Below are 14,326 nucleotides of genomic sequence, written 5' to 3' on the forward strand. Positions count from 1 at the left end.
TGGGTTGTACCATGTGAGGGAGTTCTCCCCTCCCCTCCTATAGAGTTGGTTGGGTCCATAGTCCGTCTTTTCCAAAACATTTTCTCAGGTAGGCTACCACGGCACCGCCGGCGCCTACCGATAGCTGGGCCGGCCCTACCGTAACGGTACGCGTCAGGGAGGATGGGAGGAAGAGGCCAGGAGGTATGGAAGCTTGTTTCCGCCACAGAATAAAACATTTTAAAAGATAATTGCGACTTTTTATCTCACAATTGCGAGTTTACATCTCGCAATTCTGACTTATTTCAGAATTGCGAGATATAAAGTCCGAATTGCGTGAAATAAAGTCGCAATTGCGTGTTATAAAGTCAGAATTGCGAGATATAAAGTCAGAATTGCCTGAAATAAAGTCGCAATTGCGTGTTATAAAGTCAAAATTGCGATATATAGAGTCAGAATTGCGTGATATAAAGTCGCAATTGCGTGTCATAAAGTCAGAATTGCCTGAAATAAAGTCGCAATTGCGTGTTATAAAGTCAGAATTGCGAGATATAAAGTCAGAATTGTGTGAAATAAAGTCGCAATTGCTTCTTATAAAGTCTAAGTGAATTATTATTTAACCTTTACATTATTTGTTGAACCATGGTATTAATACAAACTACACAATAGTACGAGCTGAACTGTTGCTTCATTTATCCAATTTGGAAAAAGTGCTAATTTGGAATTCCACCATGGAAAAAGTGGGCCGGTCTTGGGCCTGAAACTCCCGGGCTGAAAAGTGGCCCCACTCCGGCCCTGATTTTATCTCACAATTATCCTTTTCTATTTTTTATTCTGAGGTGAAACCGGGCTTCCATGTTGTAAACACTGTGCTACAACGCAATTGAAATAACTATCCGGTACCTCCAGGCTTCCAGCCTTAAGGTGGGAGGTTCAACTCTAAGGCTTTGAGGGATGAATGTGTCGGCATCCTACTAAATTGCAGTTGCCCTTCAGAAAGACAGTTGCTTAACTATTAATTTAGTCAGTTTATTGTAAATATCCAGGAATAAAAGTGTCTGCTAAATTGGAAATGAGACAATATTAGGATATTTGCCAACATAACACAATGCACGTGGAAGGCAAAAACTTACAATGAGGTTGTGCTTTGTGTGTGCGTGAAAGCAAAACACATCCTAGTGTGTTGGTACCTAATCCATCCTCAATCCATTCGCAATGGCGTCTTTCGTTCACTCACTCTTTCTAATCTCTGTTATCCATCTCTTAATTAGCCCCTACATCCCGACTGCTCTGACAAACACGAAGACTTGATCTCATTTCATGCTTTTCTTTCTTGTTTTTTCATCCCTTCTCTCCGTTTGCCATTTTCTCCTCGAAGCCGACTCTCCAAAGTGCCGCCCATCCGGAGCTCTGCCAGCTCTGTCGGGGCTGGCTGATGGGGAACGTGGCGTCGTTCCCAAGGACAGTTTAGCCCAAGCGCGGATCATCCCGCTCACACGGTCTCAGAGTGCCACAGTCACCTGGACAGAGACCAGAGAAACAGATTTGTCCCTCACTTCCCTTTCTCTCCCGCTCACCGGCCCTTTTCTCTTTTAGTGTGCAGGCTTCCCGTGAGCTTTCTATGTTCGATAGAAACCACAAGAAAGCACATGCCAGGGACTGATGGGAACTCGGACTATAGATGATGCATTTTCCTGTCAAGGTGCTTTAGCAGACACACATGATCACTCTGCGCCGAGAAACTCCAGAAGAGAAGTGAGTATTATTGCTCTGCGGATGCTTTCGCACATAAAGAGCGCAGGCTCAGTAGAGGGAGCGGTAATTAAGTGTTGGTCTGATGGCTGAGATACAGTAATGAGGTAGTGTATGGGGAATATAGAAATGAAGAGGTGTTGTCTCAAATGATCACACACACTCCGAGTGCAGACACAGAGTCGTTAACTAAGGCCCTATGAGACCACATTTGAGCCTAATGATAACATTATATCCCACTCTCTAGCTGACTCTCTCACTCTTTTCTTCTTAGCCCCTCTCCGTCATATTATAATATTCTCTTTTCAACTGCTATTTTTGCGCCACCCCCATCTCCATCTCCAACAGCCTAAAGGGCACTGAACGTCTACAAACATATACCCTGAAGAAGTGCAAACAATTCGCTCACTGTTATTTATCGATGAATGTGGTGTTTTTGTTTGTTTGTGTGTGATATTCTGGTCTCTGTTCTCTCGGGTGTCTGCGATTTTTGCTGTTTTCTTCGGTGCTCTTGCTCTCTATTAGATGTTCCACACTTCAATCATGCCTACTTCACAAGGAAAAGACTCGCCCTCGAATGCCGACCCCCTCGGCTTTGCTGCTTATACCACTCAAAAATGCCTCTATAACTGCCAGAGAGAAAAACAGACTTGTTTCCAACTTTCAATGGATAGTTCGCACAAATTTAAATGTTCTGCTCATGTACTCGCCCTCAAGCTGCTCAAACTCTTTATGAATTTTTCTATAGAGCAGAAAAAGGGATATTTAGCAGAACGTCCACTTTTTCTTGCAATTAAAGTAGAGGGTGACCAAGGGCTGTAAAGCTCCAAAAAGGACAAAAAGCACCATGAATTTACTCTATATGACGAATATAAGACTTTTAAAGCCACATGATCACTTCGTGTGAAGAATAGACTGAAATTTAAAGGAGCAGTTCTCCCAAAAGTCCTGTTATTATTTATTCACGTCATGTTATTCCACTAGAATGGTCAAAAAAGCCCATTTATTTTATGATGTTATTAATTGATCATCTTCCCCTTCACCAAAGATCTGAAATGGACTACAAAAAGTTGTATGGATTGCCGATGCCATTTTATGCCATTGGAACTATTTCATTTAAAGAGATTTTCAGTTATCATTATATTATTAGTGCCTAAATTTTCAAGAAGACATTTATGGTGTTGTCCTTTTTTAGCTTAACGGTTTCCTTTCCACGCTTTTCATAGAAAACCTGATTCTTCAAAATTTGTATTTTGTATTCTACAAAAAAGAAGAATGATTTGAGGGTGAGTAAATAATGTTTTTTTTTTTATATATTCCTAAACTACAGTTTTAAAGCTTAGGCTCTGATGTTTTAATATTTTTGAAATAAGTATTGTTTGCTCAACAAGGCTTAATTTATTTGGTAAAAAGTAATATTGTGAAATACTATTATAAACTGTTTTTTTTATATTTATTCCTGTGATGGCAAAGCTGAATTTTCATCATTACTTCAGTTTTCAGTGTCACATGATTCTGTCAGGCTTCTGGGTGGATGAAGTAGGAGACGAACACGAAGATGAAGAATTCCAAGGTTTTAATTCTCAATTATAACAGATAACACAAAAACAGGGAGCGTGTGCTCAGAACAAGACTACCTAACATGAACATTGACCGACACAGAAGACTGAAAGACAGGAACTTAAATACACAGATGACAACGAGTGAAGACAGGTGACGGTGATGAAGAACAATGGCTAATAACTAAACACAGGTGATGCAGATGATGATGATGATGAAGACCAGGTGCAGGTGATGATGACTGGGAATTCTGGGAAGTGTAGTGCAGACAGGACGATGACAGACGGTGAATGTGACATTACTCCCCCCTCCCGGTAGGCGCGTCCTCGCGCCGTAGAAAGACCAAAGGGGTGGGAGGGTGGGCGCCCTGGAGGCTGACGGGGAAGACAAGGCAAGGGAGACAAGGCAGGAAGCCTCCAGGGCGGAGCAGACTGTGGGTGTGGTCACGGTGGAGCAGGCTGTGGGCGTGGCCAGGACGGAGACGACCCCTCGGGCGGCCACGGCGGTGAGGACCCCTCGGGCGGCCACGGCGGAGCGGACCCTTCGGGTGGCCAGGGCGGTGATGTCCCCTCAGGCAACCACGGCAGTGAGGACCCTTCGGGTGGCCATGGCGGAGAAGACCCTTCAGGTGGCCACGGCGGAGAAGACCCTTCAGGTGGCCACGGCGGAGAAGACCCTTCAGGTGGCCACGGCGGAGAAGACCCTTCAGGTGGCCACGGCGGAGAAGACCCTTCAGGTGGCCATGGCGGAGAAGACCCTTCAGGTGGCCATGGCGGAGAAGACCCTTCAGGTGGCCACGGCGGAGAAGACCCTTCAGGTGGCCATGGCGGAGAAGACCCTTCAGGTGGCCACGGCGGAGAAGACCCTTCAGGTGGCCATAATGGTGAGGACCCCTCAGGTGGCCATGGCCCCTCGAGTGGCCAGGACGGAGCCCTATGGCCCCCCCCCAAAAAATACTTGGGAAAAGTCCCGGGTACCAGAGAGGGCTCGGTGCTGGGCAGTGATGAGGGCTCGATGCTGGGCAGATCCAGCGACGAGGGCTCGGTACTGGGCAGATCCAGCGACGAGGGCTCGGTACTGGGCAGATCCAGCGACGAGGGCTCGGTGCTAGGCAGATCCAGTGACGAGGGCTTTGTGCTGGGCAGATCCAACGATGAGGGCTTTGTGCTGGGCAGATCCAACGATGAGGGCTTTGTGCTGGGCAGATCCAGCGATGAGGGCTTTGTGCTGGGCAGATCCAGCGATGAGGGCTTTGTGCTGGGCAGATCCAGCGACGAAGAGGGCTCTGAGCTGGACAGGACCAGCGGCGAAGAAGGCTCTGAGCTGGACAGGACCAGCGGCGAAGAAGGCTCTGAGCTGGGCAGGACCAGCGGCGAAGAAGGCTCTGAGCTGGGCAGGACCAGCGGCGAAGAGGGCTCTGAGCTGGGCAGGACCAACGGCAAAGAGGGCTCTGAGCTGGGCGGAACCAGCGGCGAAGAGGGCTCTGAGCTGGGCGGAACCAGCGGCGAAGAGGGCTCTGAGCTGGGCGGAACCAGCGGCGAAGAGGGCTCTGAGCTGGGCAGGACCAGCGGCGAAGAGGGCTCTGAGCTGGGTGGGACCAGCGGTGAAGAGAGCTTTGAGCTGGACGGAACCAGCGGCAAAGGGAGCTTCAAGCTCGGCGGAATAAAAGAAAACAAAATCTCTGCGGGCATGACGCTGTCAGTCTCAGGTGCAGCGGGCATAACGCTCACAGTCTCAGGGGCGGCGGGCATGACGCATACTGCCTTGGCTTCGGCAGATCTGGCGTGAAGTGCAGGCTCGGCTGGACTGGCGTGAAGTGCTGGCTCGGCTGGACTGGCGTGAAGTGCAGGCTCGGCTGGACTGGCGTGAAGTGCAGGCTCGGCTGGACTGGCGTGAAGTGCAGGCTTGGTTGGGCTAATGAGAGGAGGGAGATCAGAGAAGTCATCCCTGGAGATAGGTTTGATTGTGCAGATATATCGCCCATATCCTCCCCTGTGACCTCCACGGATACCCCGGAACACAGCTTGGCGGGTTCCCACAAAGGCCTGCCTCCATAGCTCCATCTTTTCCTTTTTTATGGTCGGTCAATCTGTCAGGCTTCTGGGTGGATGAAGTAGGAGACGAACACGAAGATGAAGAATTCCAAGGTTTTAATTCTCAATTATAACAGATAACACAAAAACAGGGAGCGTGTGCTCAGAACAAGACTACCTAACATGAACATTGACCGACACAGAAGACTGAAAGACAGGAACTTAAATACACAGATGACAACGAGTGAAGACAGGTGACGGTGATGAAGAACAATGGCTAATAACTAAACACAGGTGATGCAGATGATGATGATGATGAAGACCAGGTGCAGGTGATGATGACTGGGAATTCTGGGAAGTGTAGTGCAGACAGGACGATGACAGACGGTGAATGTGACAGATTCTTTAGAAATAATTCTAATATGCTGATATGTTGAAAAACACATTTAATTATCAATGTTGATAAGAGTTGTGCGGTTTAATATTTTTGTGGAAACCGTGAGGTTTTTTCTAAGTTTCTTTCATTAATAGAACAGCATTTATTTGAAATATAAATATTTTGTAATATTATAAATGGCTTTACTGTAACTTTTGATCAATTTAATCAATGTGTCCTTGCTGAATAAAAGTAATTTCCTTTTACACACACACACACACACACACACACACGCACACACACACACACACACACACACACACACACACACACACACACACACACACACACACACACACACAATCTTCCTGACCCCAAACTTTTGAATGAAAGCTATATGTTGATGTGGAGTGGTCCATGTATCCGAATTAGACATCTTAACCTTTTCCAAGTAAAAAGTAAGCCAGTATCTCAACCTATCAAAGTGCCTAACAGTATAAAGTACCCCCATATCTCAACGTCTTGGTCTTTCCATTTTCTCAAATGGAAATTCTACCCATGTCCTGCAGCAGGGATCAGATTCAAGATCAATGCTTTCCAACTCAACCCACTGAACAATTGTTTTTTTGTACTACGCAGAACATCCAGAGGATTGAAATGTGCCTTGAACAGATTTCATCTATCTTGACAGCACTGCAAAGTAACATTAGCTACACGTTGTAACCAAGATCTCCACATGTGGCTTTTCAAAGCTGGTAACATATTAATGAGTGCAATATAAGTTACATTAAGTACTACAGGGCATGCTAATGTTTTCCATCAGAAAGATGAGCTTGCGAAACCAGAGTGTGTTTTATTGCAGGATTGTTCATTTCATATTCTATTTGTGTTCTTTATTTAACAATCCAGGGCTTTTTCCTGACCCAAATCTCTTTAACCTCTGGGATTAACTCTTGAGATCTAGTATATATGCAACATTTCTGATTTTAAGAACCGTTCAGCATACAGTCTGACCTTATCAAAAGCGATGCGTTTATCTTAGCGAGTGGGTGTGAGTGTATGAGTGTTAAGGGAGAAGTGAATAAAATGACTTACAAAAACGATTTTTTTCTGTTTGCCCTGAGCTTCTTTGCAATGCTGGAATGATTCAGAGAGCAGGAGGAATGAGACAGTAAGTGAGAGAGAGAGAGAGGGAAGGGGGGAAAAAAGGGGGGGAATGAAAGTACTCTATCCCTGCTCTGGAGACCAGAGTCTGTTTGGAGGTCTGTGGTTAAACCCTTTGCCTCTCTCGCTTATCAGCTTAAACTATTGACAGCCATTTTCACTGCACACACCAAATAGGATTAACAGTCTAGAGAGGAAAGAGGCGGCCGACTACACAGACGCACCAACAGTCCCTTTCTCTCTCTCTGCCATAATACATCTATTCAGAAAAATGAATAACGTGCTGCTATCAGAGTCCCTTTCATATCGGTCGCGGGCATATGCACACTTGGAAACTCTGGAGTCAAGAACCGCTGGAGGTTTGTATTGGAGGACCAGAATAGAAGCCAGTAACACCATCTCATAAGCAGTCAAATGTTTGAGACCACACTTAATAGCTAACTAATCTGACGACAAAACCTGAGCAAATATCATTTATTTGAGTCAACCGTTGGAATGAATAGACTTTTCTATGTAATGATTGGCTGAGAGGGACTTTAAATGGGAAGTGATGGATTCTGACAAGGCCGTGTTAGGGCAGCTTCCCTTAATAAACTCCGGGTAAACATCATGGAAATTAGTCGATAAATAATTTAAGAAAAATTCATAAGTCATTTGAATCCGGTTAACAAGGGAGACAGATGAGCCGCAGGCAAAGTTTCCGGACAGCAGGAGGAGCTCTTGATACGCGAAACTGTGCCAATGACTGAGCGAGCGAGAGGGAGTGAGAGACAAGGAAAGCAAGAGAGGCACTTCCAAGAAATGAGTGCTAAAAGCTGTTTTGAAAGAAGACACCCTCCCTTATCGGAGAGGTTTCGTATGCAGCGGCTTTAGAGAACGGTCTGGGTGTTGTTCGCAGCCTTTTGCTCTTGGTGTGTATGCGAGCGAGAGAGAGAGAGAGAGACAGGCCGAGAGAGAGAAAGAGGGCAAAAACGGATACATGTCTGTGGCCATTTCTCTTCAATATAAGAGTAAGAACAATTGAGCTTGTTGTGATTTGAGAGTTTGTTTGTGTCGGAGAGAAAGAGAGTCTCCTGTGTTGTGTATGTGCTTGTGGTTAGTGGTCAGTCGGCTATAACAAGGCAATTCTTTCTCAGTGTGTGGGCAAATCATTACAGAACCCTCATGTACAGCAACTGCACTAATACACACCAGCCAAACACCCAAACACGTCAACACTCACATTTGAGACTCATAAGGCCACCTATGAGAAGCATCAAGTTCTTTACCAACTTTTCTCTAGTCCACTTTAAGTCCTGATACTTAATACCTAAAACTCTATGTACATTGTAAATATCTGTCTGTCTGTCTTTCTGTCACTCTATATATCATTCTGTCTCTGTCATTCTATTGTTCTGTCTGTCGTTCTAACTCTATTTTCTGTCATACTATCTATCTTGCTGTCTGCCGTTCTATCTATCGTTCTGTCTAGCGTCTGTCTGTCTTTTTATGTCATTCTCTGCCGTTCTGTCTGTCTAACATTCTGTCTGTTGTTCCATTGTTCGATCTATTGTTCTATCTGTCTGTTTGTTATTCTAAAGTTCTGCCTGTCTGTCATTTTATCTATCATTCAGTCTGTCTGTTAATCTGTCATTGTTCCATCTATTGTTCTGTCTGTCTGTCTGTCTGTTTTATCTGTATGTCTTTGATTCTTTTCTATTGTCTGTCTGTCATTCTGTATGTCTGTCATTCTATTGATCTCTCTGTTTGTTGTTATATCACTTATTTTAAATGTATGTTTGTCATTCTATCTATCTGTCTGTCTACCTATCATTCTGTCTGTCTGTCATTCTGTCTAACCTTCTATTGGTCTGCCATTCTGTCTTTTATTCTTTCTACCATTCTTTCCGTCTCTTTCTGCCATTCTGTCTATATCCTTCTGTCATTCTATCTATCTGTCTGTCTGTCTCTCTCTATTTCTATTGTTTTGTCCGTCATTCTCTGTCGTTCTGTCTGTTTCTATTTCTATTATTTTGTCCGTCATTCTCTTTCATTCTGTCTGTTTTTCTATCACTTTATTTTTCCTTTCTGTTTGTCATTCTATGTCTGCCTGTTTTGTAGTAAAGCTGCACGATTCTAGATAAATTGAGAATCACATTTATTTATTTTTTTGTTTAAAATAGAGATCCTGATTCTGAATCTGAATTTGTAGTTAGGTTTGAATGAGTGATTCAATGACTCACTCATAAATGCTTCACTTGTTTCATTACTGGATGAATCAGAAAATTTTTTTTTTTTCAAATCTGTAATGAATAATTCAATGAAAAATATTTTTTTTTAGCTGTCACTTGTCGCCACCATCTGGCGTAAAAATGTAATGATGCAATCTTTATTTGAATCATCATTACTTTCAAAAAGTGATTTATTTTTTGATCAATACCATAGACATCAGTGTTTATATCCAAACTACAAACTTTTATCCCAGTACTTCTGTGATAATTAGAATTATTGTAACATAAATAATGATACTGTGTGGATGAAAGTACTTTTTTTCATGTTGTTGTTATACATGACTGTCTCTGGGTCAGCGCCAGTGGCAATGCAGATCTGAATGTTCGCCGTGATCGTACTTATACGCTAAAAGTTTATTGGACATGCTGAATTGTCATTTAGGAATATGATCGTGTGGGTGTTTGAATCGAGATTGGGATCTTTTAACAATTAACTGTGCAGCTCTAGTTTGTAGTATGGATGGAGTGATAGATTGAGTTGATCTGTTTCATTTGCCTGTCTATAATCTTATGTTTAGTGGAGTTATTTCAACATCTCATACACACACACACACACACACACACACACTTTCTTTCTACTTCAATGCCAGTGTTTTTGTGTGTGAGTGTGTTCGTGTCCATCCCCTCTACTGCTCCTGTCTCATTTTATAGGGAATTCAAACAAAGGCAGTGATAAATGGACTACATATGGCAGCCATCAATCCTGTGGCTGACTACAACTCCCAGAGTGCACCGCATCACTGGTGCGAAGCAGGAGATTACATGCTCTGTAGATCCAGGCACTTAATTACAGTATTGCACTGCAGCTGACAGACAGGCGTGGACAAAATGGGCTAATACCTACAAGAGCCTGCTAATAATTTACCTACCAAACTGACTACAGTTACCTGTTGGCTTCTTTCCTACAAGCTGTGACTGTATTAGCACAGCTCGTATTAATTCCAACCATCAAGCGCTCCACAGTGACTTCCTGCAAACAAATTAAGACTCACAGTATATTCAGAATCGCATGCCAGTTACTATTATTGACAGAAAGTAGTATGCAGTATGTATGCTGTGCACAGTATGCAAGTGTTATATGCATAGCATACCGACATTTGGTATAGATATAATCTACATTTGGCAAAATGTGCATATATCAAAAGCACAGTGATTAATACTATATATTAAAATGCAATAGTTTTTCAATTAGAATTTCTAATTTTCAGTGTAATGAATGAACAGGAACTAGACGGCGCTCACTGAATTAAACATGAAACGTATTTCTTTTTTTGCATACTTTTTTTTTCCACTTACTATTTGGAAAAAAAAATGTATACATTATATTCATCATTTCACATACTTTTCAAAATAGGATGCAGTATTGAATTGTAGTACTAGTAAATTGTTCCCAGTATATGGCCATTTTCATTTTGTGCATTCTGCATACTTGTTTGACATGCTATAAAAAAATCAATCCAGTATACACTCCTGGGCAAAAAAAAGTCAAAATGTTTTTTGGTCTTTTATTGGTCTTAACCATTTTAATCACTTCACAAATCACGAAATTAGCAAGAATTGCACAGTGTAGATAAAGTAACTTGCAGACTTTTTTAAAGAAGAAAAGTCTGTGTTGTTCCACTCAGTGTTAATGGCTTCAAACAGTTCATGAGTAGTTGAAAAATGTCTCCCGGTTGGTTTGACTTAATGTAAGACCAGAGGACTTTATCTGGACTCAGACCAGGCCAAAACATGAGCCTGATGGACTTGTTCTTAAGCCACTCTTTTGCAGTTTGGGCAGGAGCATTGTCTTGTTGAAAAATAACATCAGACATTTCTTTTCATTTGTGGGAAGCAAGCTATTCTGCAATATCCTCCTGTACTCCAAAGCATTAAATGACTTTTCACAGTGAAGTATATCACCAATACCAGCCGCTAAAAAGGCTCTCCACACAATGACACATCTTCCTTCATGCTTCACTGTGGTAGAGATGCATTTATTATTATATTTCTCTGCAGATTTTCGAAGACAGCACTATGGAGCATCACCATGCAACTTGTTTCATTGTGATTCATCACTCCACACACAACTTCCCATATTCTGCCAAAAACTTTGATGATTTTCTGAGACAGCAATGGCTTTTTAAGTAGTGTATTTGCCTAAATTTTGCTAATTTCCTGACCAACCATTTGTCTTTAAGACAATTAAAAACTTAGTATTTAGCCATTTTGAGCCTGGCCCATTTTTTATTTTTTATTTTTTGCCCAGGAGTGTACACTTTTTACTGCACAGTATGCTAGTATTCCATAAACAGTCTCGCTCAGAAGATACAGAACAGAAGATAATCAAAATGGATATTGGAAACTGTCATGACAGGAGCATGACAGTTTGTAACCCTGCCTAATGTTACAGTCTGTTCTTGGCAGATGTTTTAACAAAAGCTTCTGACCCTATTAAGCAAAGAAGAGTGTATTAAGGTAAACTAGAGAAGACATGTTTCAATCTGTCTTCTTCTGAGAGATCTGAACATCCGGCTGCCTCACTGACAGTGATTCTCCAATCCGATTTGCTTGGATGAAATGACAGATGAAAGCGAACAAACTAACACTTTTTCTCTGGAGAAGAACCAGATGTTTATGTAAGTTCAGTGATGCAGACTCAAATACTACAAACGGTAAACAAATAAATGTCTAAGCATATACAATCAAGTGAGTGATCAAATTAGCAATGTTTTTAATAGTACAATAAGTAGTTTAATAAGTTGTTTTCTGTGATTGCTATACAGTTAATGTTAAGTGATTATTATGCACTAGATGTTTACAACGGTTTGTCAGTAGTTATATATAAGGGATTTAGTCTTTTAATTACTTTGTTTCAGTCTAGCTTGGTGTGAAGTGCACTCTCTCATTCTTTCCCTTGTATGAGAGTTTGTTACATCAGCAAAATTGAGCTGGATGGAATTTCTGTTCAGTAAGAAAGAAGGTCACTCTTCTCATATAATCTCCTAGATACACACAGTTGTGTGTGTTTGTGGGGTGGGCACATATATTAAATGCACTATCTCTCATAATACCCAGTGTTGTGTCTTGTAATTGTCATGTTGTGACATGACAATCCCATTTTAGCACAATCAAATATACTCAAGTATCTTTAGTAGGACCTCAGCACTATTTCCAGATAACTAAAGTGCATTAAGAACACAACTTTTCTAACTAAGAAAAAAGTTTTCTAATTTAGTATACCAAAAGTACAATTGCAGGGTACTTGTTAATACGTACAAAAATATGTAAATGTATATACTTGGCATGAAATAAATGTAGCCTATTTCAAATAGATTTTGGTATATTTATTTTCCACTAAGGGCTACTGTTTGAAAGTTTTGGGTTTGTATGTTTTCCAAATGTTTTTTGAAAGCAGTCTCTTTTGCTCACCAAGGTTGCATTTATTTTATTTAAAAAAAATACGTTGAAACAGTAATATTGTGAAGTATTGTTACATTTTAAGATAATGTTTTCTATTTTAATATTTAAAAAATAAATGTATTGCTGTGATGGTAAAGCTGAATTTTTACTCCAGTCTTCAGTAATCATGATCATGATCATACATTATAAAGGTATTTACCAACACTTTAATATGTCCTTTTTGAATAAAAGTATTACTTTCTTTAAAAAAACTAAATCATACTGACCCAAAACTTTTGAACAGTAGTATATCTTAAAACATTGACATTAGCTTGTTGCTAAGCTAACGTTGTATTGTCATGCTGCCTTGAAATTTATAGTTACTCTAAGTACAGGCTAAAAAGAAACATGCGTAGTAGCATTAACACTGAATGATTTTGCAAGAGAATGAGAAACAATGCAAGACTCAATACAAGTCATCATTAGTCAAGTTATTTTTTGGTTGTCATGAAGCAGTGATATACACTGTAAGGGCTGTATGGATAACTGTACTTAGCGGTAGGTTCGCCTACAGTGGTAGGTTAGCACCGAAGTGGATGAATGTCTCTGTGAAAAGTGGTCCCAATCAAAGCAACCTGAATTTTATCTGGCCTTCTGATGTGGGGATTATGGGGAAAAAGGCCAAAGGAAAGGCGCGAGAAGACACTAATGTCCCAGCGCTCAGTGAAAAATAATGAATGCTGTTATAACTTTATTGCCCCAATTCTGGACTTGCTCAGAGAAGAAAAAAGGAGCAAAAATTCAATCAGTTCTGCCTGGTGAGTTCCTCTCCCACTTTGCAAGATTAAAAGATCCAATTCTCCTAGCCCAGTCCAGCTCATCATACGCATCAGTCGTGTTTCGGGCGAGACGCGTTGCGCTAAGATGCACAGGTCTGCTGGGGTTTCCAATGAGGAGAAAGCGAACCGTGTTTTCTTCCTCCACGGGCCGCATGCAAACGCGATTCCTGTCCTCGTGGCCAAGGACGAGGATAATTAGGCCTGGATGGTTTCTTTTCAAGGAAATGTTAAAGTTGCAGACTAACGTTAATTTACAGCAAGAACACTATATCACACTTTTTTCCCTTCCTTTTGCCTTTTATACTTCTTGACTGGTCTCAGTGCATGGTTTTCTACCCACTAGATGAAGTGTTTTTAGGTGCTAAAAATAAAGCACTCCAAAATCTACTGTCAGTCAGAGCACCCTGCAGCTTGCCAATCATGTACCCAAGTCAGTTTCTTTTCCATGGCCGTATCTATTTCTGTAGGCTAAGCTAATGTTATATGTTTTTCCTTTCTTTCCACAGCAGCAGTGAATGGCTTGGCCTTATATTAGTTCAGAAACCCATAGGGAGTAGTTGCTCAATGATTCCAGACTGTGCTTCTAACTTAAAGGTAGATGCGGATTTCGCAATCCACTGTGCTGTACTTCTGCACCAGATCATTGTGTTTCAGCTCTAATAATGAGAGGGAAAAAAGTGACTGCATTTCTCATGACCTTGTCGCATTTCATTTAGCAGCATTAGGGACACTGTGTAAGTTATTTGATGTACTTGCAAAGTTGAGGCTCAATAAGAACCTATTTTCGACTGAATATTTTAGCTTTTATAGTGTCGCTGTGTGTATTCTTTTAAGATGGATGGAGAATACTTTTTGTTTGACGTTTTTAGGAGATCTTGGGAGAGCTCTTTGGATGTGAATAATGTTTTTAAGCGTTGGAGTCATTGGCCACAAACTGTATGATCTTCTTAGACAGCACAAGTGTCATTTGAG

The 14,326-nt window shown here is 41.7% G+C and overlaps 1 long non-coding RNA gene across 2 annotated transcripts in view; it reads left to right on the forward strand.

The window, feature by feature from the left end:
* Positions 1–7,729: 7,729 nt before the first annotated feature.
* The window catches only part of LOC307151334, a 102,749-nt gene continuing 96,152 nt past the window's right edge, over positions 7,730–14,326 (forward strand). The window contains exon 1 of one of the 2 annotated variants that reach the window (XR_013819863.1): positions 7,730–7,874. This is a non-coding gene — a long non-coding RNA (uncharacterized lncRNA). The remainder of the gene's footprint in view (positions 7,875–14,326) is intronic. The other variant, XR_013819864.1, reaches the window with a different exon arrangement.

The sequence above is a fragment of the Squalius cephalus genome (assembly GCF_949319135.1).
Source record: "Squalius cephalus genome assembly, chromosome: 2".
NCBI lineage: Eukaryota > Metazoa > Chordata > Actinopteri > Cypriniformes > Leuciscidae > Squalius > Squalius cephalus.